Below are 16,400 nucleotides of genomic sequence, written 5' to 3' on the forward strand. Positions count from 1 at the left end.
TGATGACAGGATTGGTCTTTAGCCGGATGCTCTTTCTTAGCCGGAGGGGTTATCTTTGGTTTGGAGGGATTCGCAACTTGCTTACCCTTGCCTTTACCATCAAACTTGCCTTTAGCTCGGTGCGAATGTTTTCTTTTCTGGACACTACCCCTTTGATTGCAAGAACTTGGGGTGTTGGTGATTTCTTTGGAAGCTTCTTTTCATACTCAATTATCATATCATGAAGTTCAGCAATGGTATAATTCTTGCTATGCATATGATAATCGCTCACAAATTCCTCAAAATCCTTAGATAAAGACTTGAGAATTATCCTAATCATAATAAGATGAGCATAAGTATGATTCAACCTTTCCAATTGCTCAAAGTACATTCTCATTTCCAGTACATGAGGTCCAACCGGTGTTCCTTGCTCGTGTTGTAAGCAATGAATTGTTTTAATTAGACCAAACAAATTTATTTCAGTTTGCTTTCTATACATAGCATTAGATGCACTCAACTCATTAGTTGCAGCATCAATTCCCGGAACAACGGGTTTCTCCACTTCAAAGGTTTCACAGCTATTTAGAACCATTGTCAGCTGATGATTGAGGTCATTGAAGTTTGGTCCAGAAAGAGTTTCTCTTTCAAACATTTTCCGAAAAGCATTGGTGTTTGTGGAATGATTCATTGCCATCTACAAAACAGATTAAGTTCAAAAATCAGTATTTTCGATAATCAATCCTTAAAAAATTAATTACCCAATGTTTATAAAATAAACAATTAATTTCATTAAGGCTAGGATCTAATTGACATACAACCATTTCATCAGTTGATCTGCTAGAAATGATTGCACTCAAATGGTAAGTGACGAACAATAATTAAAGTACATGTGCAATTCCTAGTAAGAATGGGACCTACAAATGAAACTTGATTCATCAAGTGATTTGTAGTCATGTTTTGTCCTATCTTTTGCCACGGGTCAAGGTCTCACCGCTTAACTCGCTTTAAGTCGTCCAACCAAGAACACACAAATTTGTCCACCACTGTGTACCAGTGAGTGGGATTCGCCATGCAACTGCCATTTCACCACTGTGTACCAGTGAGTAAAAAACAACAGCCACATGTGTCCTTTACAAGTTGGATGGCAAATGACTTAAGTTTATTGGGTCATTCAATTTGATGTGTGATTAAAAAGTTATGTTTTGAAGATTCATGCATATCTTCTAAACATAATGTGTTTATAAAACTCATTTTTATTGCCTTTAAATACAAAAGAGCTCGGCAGCTCCATTTGAACTCACAAAGAAGCGCAAGGGCAAAGGTTTGCGATGAACGCAATTAAAAACCCGCCCTTTTAAAAGGCTAACGCACTCCGACTTATACCTCTCTTAGAGTTCGTTCAAATGGGTGAGCCGGTGTATCTTTTGATTTTAGGGCACCAATTTTATAAACAAAATCATTATTTCAATAGTTATTAGTCAAGTTTATTTTTCCAAAAACAATTTTGCACACAATTTTCATAAAAGGCAAAATTAAACTTACTAAATATACAACTTAACAATTAAGGTAATCAACCTAATTTTGGTCACTATGGTATAAGATTTGGCTCCTTTTTCATATGAAAAAAGACCGCATACATCAAATTGTCTTGATTGAGTAAGCCAAAAATTCTATAACAAATTATCTAGCATAAATAATAAGATGCTGATCTGGAAAATCCAGCAGCTTCACAACCAAATCTGACCTTGAAGAAGGCCGAACTGGGCTTAGCTCAAAAGATAAAAGTTGTAGCCCTATGAGTCAAGCTTCTACTGTAAAGATTTGAGCTTCTAACTCCATACAATTGATTAGTTATGATCGTTTTAGTGAACTAGTGTCATACAGGAATTTTCACAAAACTTAATCACATTGTCACACAATTAGTTATTCAGTTATCTAGCATAATTAACCCTAATGATCAAGATTTCATATCAATATATCTAAGTAATAACATGAATAAGTTGCATGAAAAATTCATGATTTTTACTTCTATTTAACCATTAAATAATTAAAAGTATACCATAAATACATGCAATTTATCAAATAAACATGTAATTAATCAAAACTTGGATTAGGAACTTCCAAAAAACAAATTTTTTTATTTTTCTGCAATTTCGAACCATATATAAAAATAATATAAATGTTATTTGTTTCCTTATTTTAAATAATGTAATTAAATTACAAAATCAATTTATATATATATAAATTCGAAAATAAATAAACTCAAGAACCCTAACCACCCTTCAAGTTTTGATCTAATTGGTAATCAAGAAACATACATAGTAGGCTCGTGATACCACTGTTGGGTTATATAACAAGTTATCTAATTAAATCACAAAGCACGCAGCGGAAGATTAAAACTATGTAGTTAATTAATTAACCAAAAAAGATAGCATATACCTTTAATTGAAGATGATAAAGTAAGAAACTTTATAAAAAGGTGTAAAGTAAAACCTCTCTACGTTTGCACACACGACACTTGAATATATGCGTGCTAGCACTTGATCACGAACCGGCAACGATTGGCTTCTCCTTTGCTTGCTTTGGTCGAACCACCAAGAAACCTAAGGGTTTATTATTTTCGGCCCTATGACCGAAAATAAGAGAGAGGGAGAGAGATTTAGGGTTTTAGAAAACCTTTAGAATTGAATGTGTGTGAAAAACAATTAGCCTAGACCTCTATTTATAGGAGTAGTAAACTTGATGACCAAGTTTAGGGTTTTGAAAACCCCTTTTTTTCCTCTTTGGTGGTCGTCCCCTCTAGGAACATTCTAGAGGGTTTCTTAATTGTTCTCTTTAATCACAATTATCTCCTCCATTAAGTCCGTCAGTTAAGTACCGTTAACTATTAACATTTAACAGCCGACCGTTAGATTTCTGTCGAAAGCTCCGCGGGACCACCTACCACTAGTCTTCGGCCATTTTAATTAATCAGTAAGTACTTTCCGGACATACTTTCCTCAGTTAATTATAATTACATTAGTGTCGACACGTGTGGCCCCGTAGGCTTAAATACTTTCCGGACATACGTTCATTTTACGTGATCATATTCCAACACTAACAATCTAACATCTAAGTATCTAACATAAGTATATACAGGGGATTAATGAGCATAACAATTTTGGATAAAACAGACTTTGTTATTTCTCATCAAACATATTACAACACGATAAAACAAAATTTGGAGAGGCCTAAATTTACAAGTTCTAATCACTATATCCATTGCTAAACTAGTTTCCTATTATTATACACAGAATCAATGTCTATACAGACATTTAAATAAGGGTTTAGTGCGACGGAATGCAACTAACTATGCCCAAAAAGTTTTAGTGTGCCCAAAAGGTTATAGTTTGTTTCATTCCGGCGCACTAAACCCTTTAAATAATACATCATTATCCTATATATATATGTACATTTATCTAGTTTCTTCTGCTTAATTTTGTGTCTACGCACAATTTTGAAGAATGTTTTTGTTTTTATCACTTGTTAATATGGTTAAGTTTTTGTTGTGGGTTATTGTCTGCTTCGATGTGTTATCTGCCCACAGCGAAGCGCGTCGGGTATGTAACATTTTAGTTGTAATTTCTAATATATACTAGCATAGTACCCGCGCATTGCGGCAGATACACAATTGGCATCACAAATCATCCGATGTACACCTTTTTTTCCTCCCGAATGGAGCATGTTCAAATCGCTATGCTTATACATGTAATAACAAGGGGTGAGTTGTGTGTTCAAGGGATAGGTTGTGTATGTTCAAAGGATAGGGAATAAGGAGAGTATAATTATAATTTCTTCATATGTAACTTTCAACATTTAGAAGAGAAAGTATTATTCTTTTAATAAAAGAGTATGGAAGATAGTATAACGTATAATACCTTCTATACATATTCTAAGAAAACAAACATATATAAGTAGATGCGCGTACTGCGTACATAGAAAGTAATTATTATGAACACGAGGGTTGGTGCCCGCACGTTTCGGCGGTTAAACGGCGATGATAATACAAAACAATGTGGGATGAATTGATATGCGTGTGTGTAAATAGGAAGAAGAGAAAGAAGTGACTGTATGTTAGATCTTTGTAGGATGTTTGTCTGATTGTGTTTAGAGATATAAAATTAAAAATAACGTATGAATTAAGGGTAATATGGCTATATTCAAAAAAGTTCTTAAATTACTTAAAATAGAGTTTCAATATGTTTTATAAAGGGTTTATAAATTATAGATATAGATAATTAATATAGGCCAACTAGTTACGTTTAATAAACTACTCTAATAATTACTCTGTAATAATTAAGTTAAGGGTAAATTACAAAAATCATACCTGAGGTTTGTTCGAAACTACACTGGTCATACCTATAATTTAAAAATTACGCGAGTCATACCCACTGTTGTCAAAAACTTACACTAACCATACCTATCGCTGACGGTCGTCTATTTGACCGTTAAGTCAAGTTACGTATCATGCATGTGAGGTATCAAAACTGTAATTTCGTGCATACTTTAGGTACTATCCTTGTAATTCACTATAAAAATAATTATTAAGAATTTTAGAGTTTTATTTATACTTCATTTATTAAGTTGGGTTGATATGACATTTATTATGAAACAATAATTTTTATAATGAAAAGTATATCGGTGAAAAATTGTTGATACAATAATGCATTTATTATTAAACATGTCATTAGTATTTTGTTATATGTGTATAGTAAATATAACAAGGATGAGAACCATCAAAACCATTAAAATTTTCACTTTTATATTATTATTATTATTATTATTATTATTATTATTATCATTATTAATTTATGATTTATTCTTTTTAATAAAAACCTATTTAAAAAAATATATAATTTTAAAAAGCAATATAACTTTTTCGTATGGTTTGCTGACATCCTCCTCAGATTAGAGGGGTAAGCAATATCGAATACTCGTTACGGTTTTAGAATATATCTCAAAGTTAGCAATTTGTAATATTTTGTGTTTAAAGTTCCAGGGTTAATCATTAGTCTAATCTTAGAATTTCAATTTGATTGTGCGTCTTTAATGTGTGATGAGGTAATGCTTTTGATTTTGAGGGCAAGTGTTAGACTTGGTTGAAATGGTTCACTTTAGATTTCCAGTTACAGCAATGATGGATTAAGAGGCTTGAATGTTTGTAAGTAATTTATATGTATATTTTCCGGTTATAGCAATGATGGATTTATTCTCTGGAACGCCACTTTCTTTTTTACTTTCATGGCACTCAAGTAAGCTTAAATTTGTATCTTTTAGTACTTATATATTGGCAGGTTGAACGGGTTGGGCAACGAATCGGAATGGGTATGTGTTGGAGCGCAAAATTTTGATTTAGGACTATCGGTTGGCATGACAATCATACCCAAAACACTGAGCTCTTTTGCTGAGTTACAAAATTGTGTTACTTTAATGACTATTTAACTTGAACATGGTTTGGGAGGCTGTAGCTATTGACACTGGAAAATTTTCACCTGTTTGCTCCATACGCCCCATTTGACCCACTTTTTTTTTTGCCCGAATCATGACCCTACAGTGACCATTGGAGATGGTCTAATCAAACAACCAGAAGAATTAGCCTTCTTTCATATTTGTGTGAACAAGTTTTGGTTTGAAGCTTTAGAGATGCTTTTCTTCCTACTCTTCTTGATTTCGTATTACAAATTTTGCCACTAATATTGTATCATTAAATGAGTAAATATATGTATATATGTATTGAAGGGTTTTTGTCAATTTATATCATTGAATGTATATGAGTTTCAATGATGAGGTTATAGTTTGTGCATATGATGATCGACCTTTGCTGTATATATACATATTACCATATTTTTTTGATTAACTTGGGCATTTAGTTAACTCTTCATTATGCTCATGAAGAGTCTCCTACTCTCATGAGAATAGCAAAGATTAGAGCTCTTAATAATTTTTTGCTATTACTTTTACCATACCAACCGAACAGAAAACCTTCTCCTCTTTCTTTTGGATGATTCACTCATTATTCATAGCTTCATTCCCAGGTTCATTTCTTGATGGATTTATCTTTTTACCTTGATTAGTGTAGAATCTATCAATATCCTTGAATATTTTTTTTCTCTCAATAACAGGGTATAAATGATTAACAAACCATCAAGCTGTTATTTCAAAGTTTTCCTTGCATTCTTTATCTTCTTTGTTTTTTAAAGATACTTGGTGGAAACAACTTTTGCATCGGTTGAATTAGTGTCCAAGAATTGCACATCTTTAGATAAAGTTAATCAATCTTAATTAAGATTGTAATTTATTTGTTGGTTTTACTTAAAGATGAGATTTTTTCTGTAGGTTTTTGTAATTTGAATGTGGGTAAAGTTTAAATGGATTTGATTCATCGTTTGAACAGAGATCTTTTTCGTGGACTCAGATTTTAATACTTTGTAAAATTGATTATAGTTCTGGAACCATAGTATGCAAAATCCAGGTCTGTTATTAACCAAAATTGTTGTGATTTTCTAATTTTGGTGAAACAATTTACAGTAACAATTAAAAAAAGGTGTTTCATCCGATTATTCACCACTAAATGGTGTCCTCATTTAATCGGCGTCTCGCTAGCATTTTTTTTATTTTTTTTTGAAGTAAAAGGAAGTAAACCTTTGGTTTGGAATTATTATTATCGATTGTGTAGTTTCTGTTGATCCTTTTGCTATCACCTTACTTACCATGTGATATTAATCTAAGAGGTTAGTTGCATTTTTCATTGAGATTTTTCAATCCATAAATTTTATTTTCCAAAACAATGGTTGTGTAGCTTTTTATGTTTGGATGAAAACTAAAACTTAAGAACTATCTCTTCTGATTGTTGGGGCTATAATGCTATATATTTAATATCATCATTGCTAAGAGTTACTTTGGCTGTATCATCCGTGATCAGTTTCTTTGATTTTGTTTATAATTATTTCAATATTTGTTGATTTTGTCATACATTGTTAGATGAACTGGATATTTTAGTTTTTCTTTTCTTTTCATGCTTTGTTTTGAATTTTGATTATTTTGAGTTAATAAGTTTTAGCTAAATCTATAATATATTTGGCGCTTAGATGTTTTGTTGATCTTGATACAATGTAATATCTGGATTATTTGTAGGAATAAACATGCACTTTTACCAAGCAATATATGCAATTTTTCGTTTTCGCAGCAGGACGTGAATAACATGACTGGATGTTCGAGAAAGATTTCAGCTATATGGTAAGTTTTCCGGTTTTTTATAAATGTCCAATGGATGACTAAATTATCAATTTCTCATAGCTTATTGTGCTTTGAAACACTTAGAGTAATCATGGATAGAGAAACTGGCACGTCCAAGGTTTTGGCTTTGTTACTCTTGGTGACACCGAGGCTGCTTTTGCTACCATGGAGTCAATGGATCAATGGGTATTTGTTCTTTCTTTGATCTTATTGGTTACGTGGTTTGAGCTGCTCTTTTTATATGGGTTTATTTTGCTTCAGACTTAGGCTTCATACAATATTTAAAGTGATGTTAGTTTTGACGTTCTTAATAAATCTTTAGCACTCATGACTGATGTGATATAATTGTAATGATAATGGACAAATAAGTTGATGCATTATGCCAACATTCATATATAGAGATTTTTAAGTATGTGCTAATATGACGCGTTTTGAACAAAATTTGCAGGAGTTACATGGCCAAACTCTTAGGGTGAACTACACCAAATCAGAGGTCACAAAGTGGAGGTATAGCTTTCAGGCATGTGATTACTTTGGTGTTTGGATTGGAAGAATGTTTGAAATGATCGAGTGATAATGAATGTTTGGCAACTAAAGAGGAAACTGTTACAAAGAATATTTTGGTTAACTCGAAATTTATCATCTAAATGGTTCTGAGCTTTATTTCTTTATATGATCATGCAGTAGGTTTTCAAAGGGATAAGTGTTGTAAAAGGACAGCTATGCAATTTTCTAAGGTAATTTGTCTTTTTAACTTATTTTCTGATCTCATTTGTGGTATGTATACTTACGAAAAGTCAGGCCTTTTGGATATAATCTATATGTGTACATTGGGATTTGGGAACAGGGCAAGGTTTAATGAGATTAAGAAAATATAGGGTTTGACAAACTACTATCTCTTGAGTCTTTCAAGAAGATTAGAAATGGGTACATGTTGAAAGATGTGTATGTGTTTGGAGTTGAAGTTTTTGTTGATTCGTAGTTTGCATAAAACGACAAGTGCTTATTTGTAAATCCCCCGACAACTACCAATACCATTGATAAATTTACAAATGCAATACAGAAATATATTCGTTCAAATGTTCTCACAGTTGGGAATCTCAAGTGGTACATCAACTTTTACTTTCTCCGAGTTATATGGATTTGATTTGCCCTGGCTTTTTGAGTCTCATCACTAAGGATTTGAACTTCTGAATTAGTTTTTGATTAAATAAGGACTGACGGTAGTATAGTTGGGGATAGTTTGGGTTGGCGTAATGGGTGGGTTGGGTAATGAGAATAAACACTATGGCTATAATACAAGCTGGCCTCAGGAGCCCAGTTAATGACTCACTAAATGTAAAGAAACCGGGAAAGCCGCAATGGGCTTCATGGAATACAATGCTGTTGTTGTGCCAGGTAGCCCTGCAGCTGGCTACTCAAAGGATGATTAGGTAAGCCCAGATACCGTGTGTTATGGATTCGATAACACTTTTTCTGAAACAGCACGTAAGTTAAGGGATGTTTGGATTCGAGCCATCAACCCATTAGTTTATTACTTAGAGATGGAAATGGGTGGGTTGGGACATCAATATTCCAATTTTTAACGTCATTTGAAATGCTTTTATTTGTGCATAAAAAGTTTACTTATACAAGTGCAAAAAAAATGATGCAACTGCAGAATGTTTCATTTTAACTGGATGTTTTAGTGAAGCAGCTGAGCCCTATGCCAAAGGGGACCAGATCTCCAATTATCTATTGATTTGCATAAAGTATGCACTATATCGGATATTGGAAAGAGCCTGTGGATGTTAAATGTACAGGACTACAACAAATTGAGCAAGAAATTTTGGAGAGTTGTGCACTTCATTTCCATAAACATAAAGATCCTAAATCCATGGTAAATTTGTGAAAACTGTTTTCTCCAGAATCTAAGCGAGTATTCTTAAGGTCATTAGGCTACAATGATGAACTTTTATTGCTAGCAGAAGAATGGGGTCAATTTCTTGATGTTGTTGAGCTGGCGAGGTCATTTGGTTATGTTTAAAAGAGGCTGATCTCTTGGATAAGCCCAGTCATTGATTGGAGGCCACATATCTCTTTTGCTCACATGGGAAACTGGAAACAGAAGTTGGCCATTGAAGTCATTTGCCATTAACAAGACCTTTGTGAGAAAGCAAAGTTGTTTGCAAAAATGAGCTCTCATAATTCCTATGATTTTTTTTGTAATGAGCTTAAAGTACTCTCTAATGAGCATAGTTTGTAGCCTGAGCTCAAGAAAGATTTATTTTCTCACAAAGAGTGGAGATATTAATGATTACGAAGATATTGGATTCTCATTTTCGTATAAATTTCTCAAAGTACTTTTAGAAGGATGAATATACCAACCGATATTACTAATATTTGTGAAAAAAGATTTTCCTGTTAGAACTCTGGATTTCAAGTTTATCTAGTGGAAGGAGTATGACGTGAAAATGAAGAGCCAAATAAAAGCGATAATCTTGATGATTTTTATTATCTTCTTATTTTTGTTTCCATGTATTTTGGTTTATTATGTTGTCGCCATATATATCTTATTTTCATTTCATATGCTTGACGTTTTAACGTTTTCAAACTATTATAACGATATGTTAAAAAGGTGTGGATTACTGGATTATATATGTCTTAATTTATGTGAGTAAAGATATGTGTTGATGGAACGTGGCTTAATCAGAAACTAAATTGATGTGTACTTTGTAGTTGGATCTACGAATATGGTTAAATTAGTTGGGTTTGACATGTTGAAACTAATATAAATCTTTGGATTGGAACCAAAATAAATGTTAAATGGTGGGAGTTATTCTTGGTTACAGAGAATGAATTTAACATACTGTTGTTTTGATATGGAGTTTATGTCCTGTCTAATTTGGAATATGATATAATAAGGTCCTTCAACCAACTCATGATGAAAAACAACCAACTATAATCAAAGATTAGTTTCCCAAAATGCAAAGAACGATATTTTTTAAGAACATCAATCATGAGTTTCAAAACCAGTTTGGTCCTCTTCTATTGCTTAAACACTTACCCAAGAGTGCATTGTATACCCACTTACCTAGCTAGCCGTGCATCGCACGGGCGTGCACTCTAGCATATATATATATATATATATATATATATATATATATATATATATACTAGGTTTAGTCCCGTGCGTTGCACGAGATAACATAAATTTCGATCAAATAGTTCAACAAATTTTCAATATAAAAAAAAAGTTGTCATCGAAGAACGAAGATATTTTTTTATGTAATGAAGTAAAATGTCAAATGACAAAGTAATAAACATTATTAGAAGGAAAAATTATAAACCTCAAGATAAATCTTCACTTTTTTTCATCTTCCCTCATCTTTTCCACAAGCAATGAATATTTCACCATTCTCTCACCGTCTATGTAGGAATTAATCTTGACTCAGTCATATTATCTAGTTTGAGTTGGTTTTATTTAAGTTAGTATTTGAGTTTGTTTTAGTGTTGCTTCAAATAAATGGTATAAAGTCATGGGGTTGACCGAATTATATGCAATTGAGAATATGGACGTTATGGGTCATACCCATGACCAATTCCTTAGGTAGAGTTGGTAGTTTATTTGCTTATTTTTAGGATCACATGAGATGTAGTTTTGCCTATTTAAGGCTTTTTCTGTCATTGAATGAGAAGTAAGTTTCACCTTTGTTTTTTATATTTTTGTACGTATTTATACTCTCTTTTCATATTAACATACATAATATACATACTGAGTGATGTTGAGAGTGATAAAAAAAAAAGAAAAAGATAAAATTAAAAAGGTGAGAAAGAAACCAGATTTACACCACCATCACCACTTTGCTACCCACCCCTTTGGTACCTACAGGGCGAGTGGTGTTCCAACTGGTCACCGGTCGATCACCACCTTGCCTCCTTACGTATTACGTCCACCCTCAAAGAATTAAACATGGAGTATATAAAAACATAAATTCAACTTAAATTAAGACAACATTTTTTTTATGTTCCAAGTAATATAAAGTTTATACTTTTGTAATATATTTATGTTGGAAAATAAAAATTAAATATAAAAAAAAAATTTACATCTCAAAAGATATTATATTAAAAAAAAATTAAGAATCATTATTACTTTTTAATAAGAATTAAAAAGATCTTTAAAATATGGAAACTTTTATAAATTTAGAATATGTCATTAATATATATTTTAGGTAAGAAACTATTACCATATATCTCTTTTATATATATGTTAAGTGTCATTTAATTATATAAATAATATTTTTAATAGTTTTTTGTGCGATTTTAGACCTAATATCTATAATTTTTTTCAAAATATAAACAAAAATCTCATTAGATCAAGTGGTTTATGTTTCACATAAAATACTTGAGGTTGCGAGTTCTAATCATGCTTATGACTTTTTAATATGCTATTTATTCATAATTAATAAAAGCTATGTGGTTGTTGACTGGATGATAATTTGTCAAGTATGTATAGGTGTTAGCTTACGTGTCAACGTTTAAGAGACTAACGACGTGAGATCGCCACGTAGGAAAAAGATGATGTGGCGAGCTCTGAGATATGACACATCATCAAATTGAGATAGAGAATTATATATATATATATATATGTGTGTGTGTGTGTGTGTGTGTGTGTGTGAATTTTAGTATAGAATATCTACCCACTTTAATAAATGAAATATAAATATAAATATCTTAATAGTTTTTATTAGGGTGAATTACACAAATGATACCTGAAGTATACACGAAATTACGGTTTTGATACTTCACATGCACATCACGTGACTTGACTTAACGGCCAAATTGACGGCCGTCAGTAATAGGTATGGTCAGTGTAAGTTTTTGACAACGATGGGTATGACTCGTGTAATTTTTAAATTGTAGGTATGACCATTGTAGTTTTGAACAAACCTCAGGTATGATTTTTGTAATTTACCCTTAAGTTAAATATCAACTTGAGATTCTGAAAATTAATAGAACATTGAATTTTTTTAATTGTCGTTTATAAGTATTGATCCAGAAGTATTGAACCAGATCAAGATACCAAGCTATAGGCCCAATTGAAATAGTATACATCGAGTTATTAGAATTGAACCATGTTAGGTTAGCCTCAATTGGTAGAAGTTTATGTCTCTTAAACTCGATCTAAGGTCAAACATTGGAATCTACCAATAAACTAAAACAGGATTGACATGTTTTTGAAATGACACGCGACGTAATCCTTGATTGACACATGTCTTTATAATTATTTATTTTGTTAAATTAGTTTTTTAGTTGTATATAAATTCAATTTCCTAATTAGACTTAGAATTAAACTTTAACTCTTGTCTTAATATAAAAGACATTATAATTACCTTATTTGATTGATCGTTTTCTCATTAATAAATTGTCTATTTTTCTTTAATTCTTCGAACTCCTATTACTTATATTAGTTATGATAAATTATTAAATTGAAGGCTTCAAAAATTTGAGTTTACGATCCGAAATCACAAGGTTATTTGCCATCATTCACTATGCTTACAAGTTCTGATTTTGACGTGGTTCTAAAAATTTAAGGTAAATCCAAAATTCTAGCTAAACATATATTATATTTATCATTACTGTTTATCATAATTTAACTTGGATCATTGATTTATTTTAACCATAATTTATTTCATACTCATAAATCATGTATGAGGCATATTCGGGTTTTTTTTTATGATACATCAACCTACACCAGTTGACGTCACAGCCACCACCAATAGTCGTCGTCAACACCACCAGTTGCAGACACCACTATACGGCTATTGCCACCAACAACCATTATCGTCACCATCATCGCACATATTTTTGGGTATCTGATGTATAGAGCGAAAAGGGTCCTCCGAGAATATTATCGCACATTTAAGTTTGGTGGGCCGCAAACATCAAAACCCAATTATAAGTACAATTGTTTCAACATTACATTTACATAGCTAGTTAGTGGGCCTCTATTTATTTTGTAGCCCATTATATGTAAATTACTTGATTTCATTTATTTTAATTTGGTATATATCATGGGGATGGGAATATAAGGCTGTTAGGTACCTAATCTTATGTGTGAAACACTCACATATTGTTTTTTAATCCATAAATATCATGGAGGCCCAAACATTTAATCATTAAACAAAAAATATTAAAAAATTTGTAAGTGAGGGGTTCCACACCTAAGCTTAGGTGTCGGACAACCTTATATTCCATTTTCCCATATATCATTTTCAGGTAGCGTATATATATATTTTTTAGAAAGGTAGGTAGCGTATATATCGAAACGCCTCCTTCATGGATACCCATAAGTCCATACAGGGTCGGCTCAACCTTTTCGGGGACTCTAAGCAAGATCAATTTTTGAGGCCTTTTTACGGTCTTCAATACTTCGTTTGAGATCGACAAACGATAATCGAAAAAACTTATAAATGTGAGTAATAGTCACCCGTAAACACATACATGAAAGTATATACACTAAAGTAAATCTTCTCATTAACTAAAATAAATCTTTGTGTCTAAATTATTGTATTTCATTTTTAAGTTGGCTTTGGTCACTCATCAGGAGTTTATTTCTAGAATTATATTGTGTAATTGTACCTATTAGCAATTAGCATCTTGTTAATTTGCTTTTATCAATAAAAACATATGTCAGTTCCAAAAAATATATATATAAAAAATAAATCTTTTTATTTAAAGGCATAATATGATTAGTAATAGAATTGTTATGGTGACTATTAATAAGTGTTCTTTTATATGTTTCTATGTATACAGAATGACAAAAGGATTACAATAGCAGTTATTAGGAATTGAGAAAAGGATCAATTTTGTGTATACAAATGGACAAAAGGATAATTTTTTTAAGCCCAAAAATAAATTTATATAACAAACTAACAAAGTACACCTCAACTCAATTTAGGGGCCCTAACAATTGTGGGGCTTAAACAATGGCCTAGCCCAACATACATATAGAGCCGGCACTGAGTCCATAACATATTGTATTTTTGGCATGATATCGGCTATACAGTACAATTCCGTTCCCCTCAAATTTTAATGTAAACCAAATGGTGTGTTTAGTAAAAAAAAACGAGAAACGTGTTTTAGAAATTTTCTAAAACGAAATATGGAAAATCGAAAAGGTATTTATATGTGGTTTTTTCAAATGCGTTTTCCATGAAAACAAGATATTCAGTTTTTAATTAATAACTATACTCTAAAATACCCATATATTCAACTTTTTAGCTTTTCTGATTTTAGCATCTCGGCATGAGTATAAAACACATCAGTATGGTGAATCTAGTAGTGGTCGTGAAGAAGAGCTTGAGGCTCAGAACGTGGGAAAAGATCAAAGTGTTAAAGGAAAGGAAGAAGCCTAGTACACATATTTTGGTAAGCAGTGGTTGTTAGAGAATTTCATCCATGAAAAACTATATATAAACTTTTGCGTAAACACTCTAAAGCCCATAACACCTTTTATACTTATAATAACAGCTAACAATTAGTATAGCCATAATATTAACAACCAGACAGCATTTAGAAATCATTAAGCATCAGAATTTTTTATTTCGCACAAATAAGGAAATTAAAGATGGCATGCATATCTTAAGGTTGTGGTTGACACTCACATGAAAACTGATGAGAGGAAAAATAAGGACATAAATAATTCTAAAGTACAAAAGACCCGTTTACAAATTTATACAAAATGTTAATAATGTTTACCGTTTGGGAAAGCATCCAACGTCGTTCCAACTCAACTCATGTACTTGCTGAATTATATAGAAGCTTGAGTAGTACTGTATCACTTTTAGGATGCGTAAGATGGGCAAGGTTGGAGAACCCGTGACTCGGACTCGACTCGGCGAGAGGGGGGGGGGGGGGCGGAGTAGGGAGTTTTTGGAGACTTGGACTCAACTCAGGGAGAACTCGGATTAGAATTTTACATACAAACATAAGTATTTATGAAATTATATGTAATAATAGAACTTTAAAAATATCTTCCAAACTTCAAATTTTTGCATAATTGTTTAACAACGGTAACATAATAATTCAAAACTTGAAAATTAAACGTATGATTAGTTGATAGAATCACGTTTCATCATCATTTTGTGCGTATCGAGGTAAGAGAACTTGTGACTCGGACTCGACTCGGCAAGGTGAGGAGTCAGGAGTTTATTTTGGGTTTTTGCCCGACTCGGGGGAGTTTTACAACCATGAAGATGGGTGACAACCAAAGGTGGACGAAGCGCAATTTGGTTCTTTTCGGGCCTTAAACATCTCCTCAGTCTCAGACCACAACTAACCTCTTAACCTGTATCAAGCACTACATTCATGAGAACATTTTATTAACAAGGAATCATTAAATATATATATATATATATATATATATATATATATATGTTATCTGTTTAATTTATTTGGTAATGTAGTTAAAAATTCTCTTTTTCTTAAAGTTACCATAAGTGCAGCATATTAGCAAATGCAGAAGGTAAGACCGCACAAGTGACATGACCATCGCTATTTTACGATCTTAAATTTTTTAAACACATAATATTACCATAACCAGTAAAAAACCATTTTCCAAATGGAAAAAACAATGGTTAATTATCTACGTAACTGATTGACAACGATATCAATTGAGAGCAATATATCAGAAAGATTTTTCGTCTAGAAATAATGCTAAAAGATGATACGAGTAACCTTTTTCGTCTAGAAAGACTGACATATATAAGATTTTTTTTTAATACATGCTGAAACTTTTTCGTGTCATAAGCCTATTTTTTGATCCTGCAATGTACCCCCAAGTGTTCGTTCAATTCTTAATATCAATATACTCTTAATTAATTAAGGGATTAAAACAAATTTAGGTGGCATTTCCACAAACAGTTTGTGGGCATATGAAATGTTAAACCACATTATCAGATAATAATAGGTAAACAAAGGTTTAACATTGATAGATTTAACAAAATAACAGTTTTAGATTGATATAAGCAGACTGCAGAAGGGTGAAAAATGAAAATGATGCATCTCTGATGAACTTATCTATATGGAGTCAAAATGGCCCAATTGGTAAATAACTCTAGTTGAGCCTTTCAAAAAACTTGGGCTAAATGAGTTTTATTATTATT

The 16,400-nt window shown here is 32.0% G+C and overlaps 1 long non-coding RNA gene across 1 annotated transcript; it reads left to right on the plus strand.

Moving 5' to 3' along the window:
* Nucleotides 1-7,175: 7,175 nt before the first annotated feature.
* Nucleotides 7,176-7,992, plus strand: LOC122599095. The gene is made up of 4 exons (XR_006323864.1): nt 7,176-7,254; nt 7,339-7,440; nt 7,703-7,761; nt 7,939-7,992. It is a non-coding gene; the product is annotated as an uncharacterized LOC122599095 (long non-coding RNA).
* The last annotated feature ends 8,408 nt before the right edge of the window (nt 7,993-16,400 follow it).

The sequence above is a fragment of the Erigeron canadensis genome, chromosome 5 (assembly GCF_010389155.1).
Source record: "Erigeron canadensis isolate Cc75 chromosome 5, C_canadensis_v1, whole genome shotgun sequence".
Taxonomy (NCBI): Eukaryota; Viridiplantae; Streptophyta; class Magnoliopsida; order Asterales; family Asteraceae; genus Erigeron; species Erigeron canadensis.